Genomic DNA, 14,372 nt, shown 5'->3' on the forward strand with positions numbered 1-14,372 from the left:
ATGTTCCTTTGAAAAGCAATGTTTAAAAAAGGTGGAAGATGCAAAATCTCTTTTTCATCGTTATTAAATCAAATGAATCATCACTTCTCTTCTTTTTGCTATCCTTTGATTCTATATCTGAGAGCTTTTCTTTTCCTTTCTTTTCTTTTCTTTTCTTTTCTTTTCTTTTCCTTTCTTTTCTTTTCTTTTCTTTTCTTTTCTTTTCTTTTCTTTTCTTTTCTTTTCTTTTCTTTTCTTTTCTTTTCTTTTCTTTTCTTTTCTTTTCTTTTCTTTTTTCTTTTCTTTTTTCTTTTCTTTTCTTTTCTTTTCTTTTCTTTTCTTTTCTTTTCTTTTCTTTTCTTTTCTTTTCTTTTCTTTTCTTTTCTTTTCTTTTCTTTTCTTTTCTTTTTCTTTTTTCTTTTCTTTTCTTTTCTTTTCTTTTCTTTTCTTTTCTTTTCTTTTCTTTTCTTTTCTTTTCTTTTCTTTTCTTTTCTTTTCTTTTCTTTTCTTTTCTTTTCTTTTCTTTTCTTTTCTTTTCTTTTCTTTTCTTTTCTTTTCTTTTCCTTCTTTTCCTTTCTTCTTTCTTTTCTTTTCTTTTCCTGTCTATTACAGTGCATTATGTGTGCATCTGTAAGAAACCAAAATATAAATGAAACAGAAAATAAACTTGTAGTTAAGCGGTTGAAGGGAAATAACTGAAGCATCAGAAAGGAAATTATAAATTGAAGTCTAGGCTATGCCATACCTAGTATCTTAAGAAGGGAACGGATAATTTGTTTTCCATTCTTGAACGACTAGCACTCATGGAGTAAAAGGTGTTCAATGTGACAGAGCTCTGCTGACGATCAGCAGCACTTTGGCCATGAAACAAGATGATAGCACCTACAACAGTTTTGCCAACTTTCAGTTTTCCTAGTGTTTCAGACTACTAGTTCTGCAGACTTGTCAAGTAAAGTGAATTCTTTCCTCCTATTTCCTGTTCCACACATGAGGCTCTTTTTCAGACAATACAAACAAACCATCAGAATTTGGAGATACATTGTACCTTTTCATGGCCACGTCAGAAAGGTTTTGAAAGCATTACCTTCATTTTATTTATGTACTGGTGTAATGGAATAATTATTAAATTATGTATTATGACATTTCATGAACCTGTCCATGAAAAGAAAGCTCCCAAAGTGGATAACCTTTGTGATTTTATTTGCTACAAATAGATTCACAACTAACAAATAGTTTTCAGTGCATTATGTTAAAAGTAGAGAGTCAAAAATTGATCAAGCTTTTGTCAAATCTTGGAAACCATTTTAAGAGTACAAGTCAACTATTTGGTTGAGCAGGATGTGATACAGAGGGGCTTAAAATGAGGGCTAAAGATATAATTTAACTTCTTGTCTTTTTAAATTTAAAATACAGCTGGTAGCGATAACAGACCATTGGCTTACATTTTACTTGTATTAAGTCACAATTAATGATATCTTCACTATGTAAATATATCCTTGAAACTTGGAATCAATGTGATGTCTCTATTCATATATGTGTGGATCCCCTGATATATTCTAATCAAGATATGTTTACCTGTGGGATATCTGGGGCATTTTGCAGCCACATGATTTAAGGAGTACTTAGAGATGCTTTCTACAAGGAACATAAAAATAGCATCACATACTTCTGTCATTCCTTTAAACCATTGTATCTGCCAAAGGGAATTTGCATAAAAGCAGCAGAATATGAATAATGTAAAGGAGACAGACTGTTGTGCTGTCTCACAGGCAAGTCATAGATGGAGAAGGACAGTATGATAGAATGGTCTGTATTATAGTGTATAAGCAGTGTAAAATGATATCTGAACTTTTATATATGTTTCCAAATAAACTCTGTCTTTCAATAATAGAAACATGGAAACATTTGTTTCAATATTGAGACATAGGCACACAATTATTGTTTATCTTTTGTCATTAGGTTTTCATAATAACTCCCTTTAAATTATACAGAATTCTAGTTGTGCACATAATTGGTTTCTTTAAAAAAAAAATCATTGTATTTTTTTCATATAAAGCTAAACCTGGGGGAAAAATGCATTCCAACTTTAGTCAAAATAGTAAATGATGTATTGGAGTCTTATTTTCAGAAAATACGGATTTTTAACATGAATTATCCATGTGTTTTATTTAATACACTCTATAATAAAGGAACAAAGAAAACAACAACAACAAAAAAATCCCTGAAGAAAAGGTGGACCATAGTTATGCCTAGTTTTGTGTTTCTGTAAGTTCTTGAGTAATTTCAGTGTGCTTAAACTATTTCTGAATAGTTTGTATTTCTGTACTTCTGAGTGAAACACAAATTTTATGTAAATACTTATTTTAATGTATTCTCTTTTTTTATGCTTTAAGCCTGCTGTTTTATGTTTACAAGGTATGATAGGTAGGCACATTAGAAAACTTAGGGACTAGGGAGTTAATATTTAACTGCAATGAAGTTTCAGAAAGCAAAATAAATGCTGAGGAGGCTGGGAGTTTGAAATGCCTCCTCAGCATTTATTTTATGTCAGAGTCTGTTTACCTTTGAGTTTAGCTCTGATACCATGAGGCCTGTTAAAAGTATGTGAGAAATGTGTACCATGTGTTGTTTAGTGAAGTCTGCTTCATTAAACACCTATTTTGCTGCCAGGAAATGTGAAAATATCACCTGAAAATGTTGACGGTTTCTCCTCATTTTTATATTTACTTTGATTTAATTCGTAATACAGTTCCAATCTACAACAGGTTGAAAGCTGCTCCTGGTGCATTCTCATTCTTTTCTGCCTTTTTAAATTATAAGATCAAGAATATTCTACCTGACACCCAACTTACTTCAAAAGACCATGGGTTTTCCATAAGGCCTGTGACCTATCAGCTTTGATTACTCCAGAGCATCTTGGATGTCCTTTCATGTTGACATTTAGGCAACAGAATTGTATACTAGAGCCACATGATAGATGAATGCAGCCCAAGCTTAAATAAGCACTATAGATCAAGATATTTATGGATTTCTAGTGCCATGTGAATTGTTCTAGGTCATCAGATCCACAGACCTGGCAGACTTTAACTGTGAATCTTCTCTATGTACCTTTACTGCACTGTAACAGAAGGGTGCTCAGAAGTATGTAGTAGGGCATCTCACAGTGTTCCCAGACGTCTCAACTGAATAGAGCCATTCTGTTTAGTCAGCTAATGTGTAAGTCTAACTGTGGTAGTTTTAAGCTGTACCTTTAAAATATTCCACAGATCTTGAACAGAAAGTGGTAGAATGTAAATAAATCACTATTGGGTGTAAAAAGGAAAATAATGATAAGTTCTAAACAATCCATTGGGGAGATAACGGACTTAAACTAGTTGTACAAAAAAATCTTTCTGTTTCTTTAGCTCGGGCTGATGCTTCTCTTGGCTTTACTGACCTTGACTGCATTGCTTTTGGTGTGACTGGGTTTAACAGCAACTTCTCTGCTCTTTCTCTCTGATCCTTTCTGTGTCCAAGGCAGTAAGGTGGGGAGCTGGGTGGGGAGAAGCTGTTGCAGCTCCCCAGGTTTTTGGCCAGGGGTCTGTTTATAAATTGCAAACACCTGTAAATGCTTGTAAATATTGTGTATTTTGTACATATTCATTGCATTTCATTGTAGGTTGTAGTTTTGCTTGTAAATATAGCTTCATTTGCTTCCAACTGAACTGATCTAGCAAATTTAATATTGGGGGGAATTTTCAACCCGCCACCTACAGATGCTGATACATGTGCCTTATCATGAATAATCATTTAGAGACATTTAATTGTTTCTATTGACTCTGTGCTTGTGCTTCTCCAGGTCAGTTCCCCTGAATGGTTCCCATGTTTGTTCCTTGTTGATTTACCTTAAGAAAAAACATATCCCTTTCTTATGTGAGCCCTAGAGTAATATATTTAAATACTACATTTAAAAACTATTATTTTCAGATGTTATTCAAAGACAAAAGAACCTGAAGGTCTGCCCATCTGCTTCCATTGCTTGTTTGAAAAGGGTGTTAAGAAATAAAACTATATCATCAAAACATTGAGATCTCAGATGGTGGAGAAAAAATAAATGCATTATACTTAGGCAGAATATAACAACATTTCATTCAATAGTTTCCAAAATTATATGCCAAAAATTTTGATCTTTCTTTTTCAATGGTCTAATTTAATAAAAAACATTAAGGATGTGTCCTCAAGATAGTGTGGGGATGGTTTTTGTCTTTTACAAATAAACATTTCTTGTTGCAAAACTATGATACTTCGAAGTTTCTTACCAAACCTCACATCGCAATATTCTCCTCTGTGAACAAATAAACGGTGTGTGTGAAAGGTAATTAGGTAGCAGCTTGGAAATAACATTATATCATCATAGCAGAGAGTCACAGGTCTTGCCCATACTGTGCAACAGAGGGAAGCACAGATTTTCTTAACTGGTCCTGACTGATTCAGCTCTGCAGCAAGCAGCAGGATGGTTAAATCCAAGCTGTATACTGTTTGGGCTGATTAATCATACTAACAAGGATATAGTCCTACTAGGACTGAATCATAAAAACATGCAGGGTGTTGTGCTGCACCATGGAGAAATGATTGCTTGCTCTAATGAGAATAAATACCCCTATCACAATATTGTATTCTGCAGTACAGTCTTTGACAGTTTCAAAGGGGAGTTTGCCAGCATTACTTTTGTTGTGATAAAACCTCTTAGAATCCAGGGCTTTAATGTGCATTATTTTTTAAAAACAAGTCAGTCATGTTTCATGTAGGTATGCTCTCAAGCAAATTAAAAACCAATTTTAGAGAAACATGTTTCAAAAACAATGGCATGAAGGAAAAGTCACAGAACTGCAGAATAATCATGGTTGAAAAAGACATTTAAGGTCATCAAGGCCAACCATTATCTAACTCTACCAGGGTCAATACTACACGATATCCTTGAGCACCATACCTAGACAGCTTTTAAATGCGTCCAGGGATGACAATTCAACCACTTTGCTGGGTAGCTTGTTCCAGTCTTTGATAACCTTTTGGTATAGATTTTTTTACTAATTTCTTACATAAACTTCTTATGTGATATAACTTGATGTTATTTCCTTTTGTTTCTAATAGAAACCAGGATGCCATTGGCTTTCTTGGCCACCTGGGCACACTGATGACTCATATCTCATCGACTGTCAACAAAAATTCCATGTTATTCTGGTCTTAGATTCAGTTTTATAGCAATGTTTTGCCTTCTTAATGCCTATTCACAAATCACAGTTAAAATTTTGCTGCATATGAAGATAGTCTCTTCTTCATTTATATGTCATTGCCATTAGAATCAAAGGCAGCTATGTATTCATCAAAGGGATAAAAGGCTGTATTTAGGACTCCTTTTTTCTTTTTTGTACATGGAAAATTTCTACATCCTTTACCATAGTTTAAGAGCACTTAGTATAGGGATAGGGATACAAAATCGTATTGTAATCCTGAGACTGCTTGAAAAGCAAGCTTACACACAGCGTATGCTGAGGCTGCTGGTTTATGTACTGCCATATGACACTGTTCAGGTGTCAGGGGATCCATTTCCTTCTCTTTCTCTGGAAGATTCAACCAAAGAAAAGAGATGATAATGTGTCCTTGAGGGATTCCTCTAATGGTTGCTACAATGGTTTATATTATTCAAGTAGTGACAGCATTATCCAGACCTTACAAATGCATAAAGACAGCAGGGAATATTTTTACTTCTTGCTGTAGTCCTAGCACAAATGCAGCACAATGAGATATATAAGCTTAATATACAGAGCTTAGTCTCACTGCTGGAAGAATGTTTATTATCATGATTCTTAACAACTTCACATTGGAGCAAGATGAGACTGCCATCTAAATCACTGTGAAAGATGCTATGGTGGACTATCATGAAGATGTGAACTCAACTTTTGCCCTCTTCCTCTGAGTCTTGCTGCTCACACATCTGTGTGAATATCTGTATAACTGCATAGTTTTAGTATAGCTGGAAGTTTCTAATTTATATTTGTTGCTCATAATGAACTGAAATTAATCATACATATTGTCCTACTGAAGTTAATATTATTTTTGTTAATGGTGTAAAATCATAAGAGATTGTATTCCACACTATCCTTAAAATCAAATTAGTGATGTTATGGTTTGGAAAGGACTACATTGAGGATATAAAATGGACAGATTGTAGAGCTCAAAGTATTTTAATGAGTGCTATGAAGCAAGCTGGCTGTTCAGTGTTTGTGCACTGTGCAGAAAACAACCTGGGAGTCTAAGTGCACAAGTTAAACGTGAATCTGTAGTGCGTCTTACAGGCAAGAAAGCCAGCCCAGCTATTCCAGGCTGTCCTAGCCAAAGTATTGCTAGGAGGTTCAGGGAGGCAATTGTTCCCCCCCATTTGGCACTTGGTAGACAAATTTTGAGCTCCCCAGTACAAGAAGGATATTGACCTATCCGGTGGAGGCCATGATGGTTCTCAGGGGCTTCAGAATATCGTGTGCAAGATGTTGAGAATTGAGTCTAAACTAAAGGGAGATCTAATTGTGCTTCAGGTACCCAGTAGTAGAGTGTAGGGGAGACAGACTCATCTTGCAGAAGAAGAGTACTCTTGAAGGTGCACAGTGACAGAGCAAGAAGTTGTAGAAGGCAAGTTACAAAGGCTAGAGCCAAACATTTGTAACACCTAAGTTAATGTTATCTAGTTAACTTTAGGCATAACTGCTTAGAATCATAGAATCAGTCAGGGTTGGAAGGGATCACAAGGATCATCTAGTTCCAACCCCCCTGCCATGGGCAGGGACACCTCACACTAGATCAGGCTGGCCAGAGCCTCATCCAGCCTGGCCTTAAACACCTCCAGGGATGGGGCCCCAACCACCTCCCTGGACAACCCATTCCAGGGTCTCACCACTCTCATGGTGAAGAACTTCTTCCTCACTTCCAGCCTGGACACTATAGATGTCAGATAGGATGCATCCTAACTGTAAGGCTTCGTTTATGTCAGGAAGAGGAGAATTTTAAACTCACGTATTTGGGTTATCACTGTGCTTATAATTAACAACTTTAGATCATTTAATATAATCAGACTTTCCATAAGATGAATATTTTAAAACTGGGCCTCTTCATTTACTGGTCTACAGAAAGTATGTCTTAAAAACTATAAATCTCACCTTCTGAATGATATGATACTGAATGGATTAAGCTACTATATTTTTCAAAAAGCCTACATGCTTCTATGCTCTACAGAAATCACTAGTCTCCATTCTAGCAAGCCACTGCTCAGAGGATAGATGAGCTGTAGATGCTTCAATGAATTTAAGTAAATATCCTCTGTTTGTCATGAAATTTTCATCATACCAATAGATTACGTGTTAATTTTTAGCAATGCACAAGAGTAATTTAATATACAACTTCACATTTGTGAGAGTGAACATATACCAATTCTCTGTAAAATGGCATATTTCACATATAGAACAGAAAGTAAAAAAAGTGACACAGAATCACAAGATGCTTAATGTTAGAACGGATCTCTGGAGATCATCTGGTCCAAACCACCTGCTCAAATAATGCATCCTAGAGCCAATTGCCCAAAACCTTGTTCAGACATCTTTTCAATATCTCCGAGGAAGGAGACTCCACAACAGCTCTGGACAATCTGCAACAGCACTCGGTCAACCTTACAGTAAAAAAGTGTTTCAAGTTGTCTTGACACCACTGAAAAGAGCCAGGCTCCATCTTCTTTGCGCTCTCCCTTCCTGTATTCATGTACATTGGCAAGATTCCCCTTCAGTCTTCCTTTCCCCAGGCTACACAGTTCCATCTCTCTCAGCATTTCCTCATAGGACAGACAGTCCAGACTTTTAATCTTTGTAGTGCTTTGCTGGACTCTTTCTGCTAGCTCAATACCTCTTTTGCCCTGAGTAGCCCACAACTGGATAGTGCTCCAGATGTAGCCTCACCAGTGCTGAGTAGAAGAGAGGGACCCTTTCTCTTTACTTACCTGTTGCAGCCTGGGATACCATTAGCCTTCTTTGCCACAAGGACACATTGCAGTCTTATGTTGGGCTTGGTGTTCATCACGACACTTTTTCTGAAAATTTCATTCTCAGCTGTACACTTCTTAATATATACTGCTGCATGGGGTTGCTCATTCTCAGCTTCAGGATTTCATACATCCTATTGATCCTACTTAGAGATATTTATAGGAAACTAAGCCAAATAAAGCAAGACTACTATAATTCTTACCATGAGTTTTTACTGGCCTCTTTCAAAAATAACTAAAATATTGCAATTGAGGGTTTGGATTTGCTGTATATTCTGTCTTTTTTGTTACTTAAATTCACATACTGAAATCTCCTATTCAGTTTTACAGATTTAATTTAATCAGTAGTAGTAAAGTTGCTGATGATTAGGGTAATAATATAGAGGAGAGTATAGCAAAACTTATCACTGTATATGTTGTGTGATCCTTTCCTGAGAAATTTCACTAACTCTGTTTTTATCCAAGTACTGTAAAACTGAGACAATATGATCCAACTACCATAGTGTAGACAGACTAAGCATAGAAAAAAACCAGATGTGCTGTCCCATTAACTTTAAGTAATATAAACTCACATGTGTACACATCAACATTGTTATGGAGACCAAAATCCACGTGTAATACACTCCTGTAGTCACTACAGGATAGTTAGATAAATCACCTTAGTTAAAGTCAGTCTTCACTTTGCCACAAAATCCATTTATCAGTAGTGAGTATTGTAAAGCAATAATAAAGGACAGAGAGCATTTAAGCAATTGTTCAGAATTTATCTCATTAGTCCTAACTAGGTGTCTGGGATCTCCTGGAAGTTTCTTTATAGACAAAATTCATCTACCAATGCAAGATCTATCTATGCAGACTGGAATCCTAAAGTTCTGTTTATGCTCATAAACAGACCCCAAATATTTTCAAGGTGGAATACTATATCTAAGAACAGCCATAACTTGCTGTTATCAGTACTATGAGCACTGTCAGTACACACATACACCCCAAATTTTCATGCAAAAATATTTCATTGTGTTCTCCTGATTGGACTAGAAGAAAACACAATCAGACTCATCCTTGAATAACTGGCTTTGGTTGTGTAATGGTTGTGACAAGTTAGTTTATGATGCTTTCCTCACTGGTGGCAGTAATAAGTAAGATATCACAGTCATTGGGACTGCAGAAGGATAAAGAATGGGAGAGCTCACTGCAAAATCCTTGAGACAAGTAGAAACATTCGTGTTGTCTTCAGACGGAAATAACACTGGTACTACAAGAGATTTGTCATTCAAATGTATTTGATTCTCCACTTCTAGAGTCAGTTAGAAAGTGTAGTGTAACTAAGATCTCATTTGACATTAGAATCAAAGCCTTTAAGGCACAAAGGAGTTTAGCTCAGGCCTTGGAAAATAGAGTGATTTTTTTGTTTCTGTGTTTGGGTGTTTTATATCAGTATCCTTTATCCTCTATAAAGTCACAACCATTTAAGAAAAAAGTATTGGGGAAGGGACAAATTACTATGAGAACACTAAAGTACAATATATATTGATAGCAAAAGCTGAACACCTAGAATTCAGGAAATACTTGTGGCAATTATGCTATAGGCTGTTGTACAATGCCTATTGCATGCAGAGGTATCATGCTTTGGCTATTTACAGATTCACCAGTAGAGCATAAACTCATGGAGTTAAATAGTTCTTTGAAAATTTCATTGAGATTTTATCTTTCTGTTCATTGCTCTGTAGTACATTCATTCCAGCTGTAGTACAACATAAAGTTCAGTTCATTATCTACCTTCAGAACAAGTTATTATACAATCAAAATGTGCACAATAACATTCAGCAAAATCATTCTTCTTCCCCTTAGAAATATATCAGCTGCATAACAGTTTATTCATGGACATCTAGAATGTTGTATTGTTTATTTACTCAATAATATTTATTGACAAATATTTACTGCTCATCAGAAATTGGTAACTTGAACCCTCTAATATGTGTGGAATTTGTAGAGAGTTTTGATGCTGTTTCTCTTGCAGCAAAATGCTCTGAGGACTGCAGAAATGCATAATAAACTTGATGGAATTAAGGAAGAAAAAATAACAAGGCATTATGAATGAATAGTTACTGATAAGCATTGACATATTCATTCAGACTTCTTAAAAAGAGATGCTTTCCCCTAAAAATAAATTGACATCACTCATATCTAGGACCCTTATGTTGATAAATGATGTAACTCTGTAATTAGAAGATTGTTCTCTCCAGCTTGTATTCAGACTCCTCTCCAGCTGTGATAACCTCAGTAGTGACCTTCATCTGATATCAAGGCATTTTCATAAGCAAACTGCTGCTGAGGACTACTTTCTTTTTCACTAGTTCTGATTTTTTATGGTTCTTTTCCCCTCTGCTTTCATGATTACTGTACTTTACTATAGTCTTACATTCAGAAATGTTCACATTCTACAAGCTTTCAGCAAGTTATTTTTTGTTCATTGTCTTCATTTCTGTTTTCTTTCCAGAGCACACATTCCCAATCCTTCCACATGCAACAATCCTGAATTTATATCATCCAGCATCTGTTCATACTCTTCCATTGCTGTCTGGAATTGATATATAACTTTTTTTTTTTTTTAACTTTATGTAAGTACATAAACATACCTAAAAGAAACAAAACTATGTGGACTTTTTATCTTTTATATATTACACCAGATTTAAGATCTTTCTGAATATCTATGGAATTTCTGAATTCCAAAATGTAATTAGGCCAGTCATAATATAGTGTTCTTAAAATACAAAAATTAAGAAGTTGTCAAATAGTTTACACATTTGGCAGATGGGTACCCATGCACTTCCTAATTCTAATGCTACAACAAGCTCTTGAAATATAAAATTTAAATCAATATTCCTAGATTTTTTTCAGATAAAAAAGAAAGAGCCTAAGTAGTACTTCACTATCTCTTACAAACCAGTTCAATAGAAAAGATTTTCAGCTGATGATAACATAGTAGCTACTGTAGTAAGCTATGTGCTTCTTCAAGCATGCTTTCTTTCCAAGAGATTCCTTTACATTTCAATAAAGTCATCCTAAATAATACACTTGATTACATTTTTGTAGCTAAAGAGAGGTCTGGAGTTTATATTGTGTATCATACATTCTTTAACTTGAATTCAATTTGTTCTATAAACAGAATTAGTTTATGTAGCTGATTAACCAAGATCAAATTAGGTCAAACTCTGTTGACACAGTTTGGAGCTGTAATTGGTTTCTCTAATTGGTAACTATAAACCAGAACAAAATCAGCTCACAGTAAGTATACTCTGTGCGATGGACGTTTGGGGACTCTTGGGAAAGCTTTACAAAAAGTACACTACTAACAGGATTAAAAGTCTAACAGTTTTAGTTCTGCAAAAAAAATTATTTTGTACAGCCAGCTATACAGAAGTGTAGCAACATATTTTTGTTAAACAGCAAAAAATAATGTTAAGACTTTTTCCATGAGGTGGAAACTTCAGAAAATTGATTTGAACGTTGTATCTTTTACCTAACTGCAACTGTTTTTGACTGAAATGTGATTTCATTATGTACATCTTTTAAACTGATCTGTCTCTAGTTAACAAAGTTACCGGGAAGTGAGGAAAAAACAGGGCAATTTAAATCTGAAGAGATTTATCACTACAATCACTACAAACAAAATAATGTGTCAGGTTATATGGCATGATCAAATATGTCTTATACTCTCACAACATCATACAGAAACAGTATGTGGCTGCCTCCAGTGAGTGATATCAGACCGATCATAATCCGTGAAGCCTCATAATGTGGAGGTAAGTTTTCCTTATGACTACTAGTTGAGGCTACACTACTTCTTTGCTGAAGTCATAAATTCTATGAACATGCCAATAGAACTAGAAAGAAACTCAAAGGGTCATCTCCTCTCCCACAAAGGCAAATTCTGCAATAGCATTACATTGTCTGGCAGAACTTTACCTACATTTTTCTTACACTTACAAAACCAAAGATTACATAACACTCTTAAAAATATTTTGGTTTTATTATGCTTTCTCTTCATTTAAGAACTCCATTATTTCATGACTGTTCTTGTTGTTTTTCACCTTCTCAGTTAGTTCTTTCCAGTTGCAGAGTCAATGTAGAGCACCTTTTTTAATTTGTCTTAGTTCTCCTTTGCATCAAATGATTGTTAACAAAGATTTTAAAATGGGGTAGGATGGGGATTTACAGTTATAATACCTGATACAATAGAACTCACTGCCTCTGAAATAGCCATCCAGACTTATAAATAACAGAGAAAGTGATAGGCTTGTAAAGTGCAACATATCCAATTCTGGTTAGATTTTAAAAAATGTAAAAGCTACTCTTTTTCAGAGGAAACAGTTGAAAATAACTCAGGTAATAGTATCTACACTGTAAAAATGCACATTTGGATGAGATGAACTCTGATTTTTTTATAACTGTTTAAATTTTAATTTTATTTTGATAATTAAAATTTCCATGTCTTGTAGATTATTTCATGTACCTTCTCATTTCATAATATATTAGAATCATTGTATGGTTTGGGTTGGAAAGGACCTTAAAAATCATCTAGTTCAAATCCTTCTCTTGCCATGGGTAGAGATAAATCCTAGTAGACCAGGCTGTTCAGGGTCCCATCCAACCTGACTTTCAATACCTGAGTTTGAATACCCCTTCAACACTGGAAGACTGCTCTAAAGTCTTGTTATGAAATGAAGAGGTGAAGTAGGGAATTAATAAATATATAAATTATTTATTAACCCAACCCCCCACCTCCATGTAACTATATACAAAGTTATGAGAATTTAGAGATTCAGTGTTCATTTGAAAATATCTTGACAATATACATATAAACAGTAACAAAACAGTTTAAGAAACACTAGTTGGAAGAGATGAATTCACAAGGAGTGAATATTCCCCTACTAACAGGGAATATTCCCTGGAGACTCTAGGAAATATTCCAATTTTACTCACAGGACAGCGTGTTGGTAACTATGAGGATTCGTTTTATGTTCTTCTGTTTTTGGGAAGCCTTTCAGAACTACAGTTTATAATCCACAATAGGCAATGCAAAAAGCAAGACTGAGCAAGCAAGAGCACTTTGCAGCAAAGAAGTGCTTTGCAGCAAAGGCATGCTTTACAGCAAGGGTGCTGTGCAGCTAGGGATCTTTGCAGTGGGAAGAGATTTGCAGCGGGAAGAGTTTTGCAGCGGGAAGAGTTTTGCAGCAATAAGAAGCATGCACTTTTCAGCTCACTTCCTTTTATCTCTGAGAGTAATTGCTTCCCTGTCCTTCATGAACTGCTGTGATGCGAGAGACGGGACGCGGCCTGATGCAAGCCAAGTGTCAATTTATTGTACAAAGCTTTTTTTTTATATAGGTTAACATAGTATCAGAAGGCAGCTTGTAATTGGTCATTAGTATGTCCATACTACAGTTGTAAATTCATGATTGGCTACAGAGAGAAAGTATCACACAAACGCATATATTTTTTCCAAGGCTTAAGCATACGTCAGGCAAGAGATAAAGGGATTCCATAATTCTGTCCTAAGTTTTGCTTTGTTCTTGTTATCAGGTCCCTGCATAACTCCCTTAGGTCACAGTGGTCTCTAGGGAGCCGACCTGTCTGTGTTTTCCTTCTAGCTGCGCTCTGTTCCCAGGGTTTGCCACCCATCAAGGTTAAAGCATCTCTTTCTATCAGTAAGACAGTGTCTGGGGTTCTGGTCCCTAAATCAATTCCTTCATTTCCCCCTCCCTGCTGTACGATAAGAATTCCCTTGAGTGATCAACTAATTGAGCCTTGTAACCATTGCAATATACAGGGTAAAAAAGCAATAAAAAAGCAGAACAGCAAAAGCATAAATGATTGTTTTAGCAAGGCTGTGTAGCCAGCCAGAAAGCCCCCAACTACTAAATATTTTGTCTAACCAATCCCAACTATCTTCTTCCTTAAGTTTAGTGAATCCTTCTTCTAGGGTTTGAATACTATGATGAATAGACACAGAGTGATCAGAAAGGTTCATACAACACATACCATCAAAATCCTCACAGCCATGTCCTTGCGCTAAAAGCAAAAAATCTGTTGCTGCTCTATTTTGTAGCGTAGAGTGACGAACACTATCACCATCTAATAAGAGGTTAGAAAGTGCACTACTAGTTGCATTATTTTGCTTAGCAAGCCGACAGCCTAATCTATCTAGCGTTGCTACAGCCTTCGCTGCAGCAACCCATGGTGCCAACACAGAAGCTGTAAAACGCTGGCTAAGAGACCAAAAATCAACGTTATCATCACATTCAGGGGTAAATGCATGAGTGCCCCGTTT

Source organism: Indicator indicator, chromosome 1 (assembly GCF_027791375.1).
Source record: "Indicator indicator isolate 239-I01 chromosome 1, UM_Iind_1.1, whole genome shotgun sequence".
NCBI lineage: Eukaryota > Metazoa > Chordata > Aves > Piciformes > Indicatoridae > Indicator > Indicator indicator.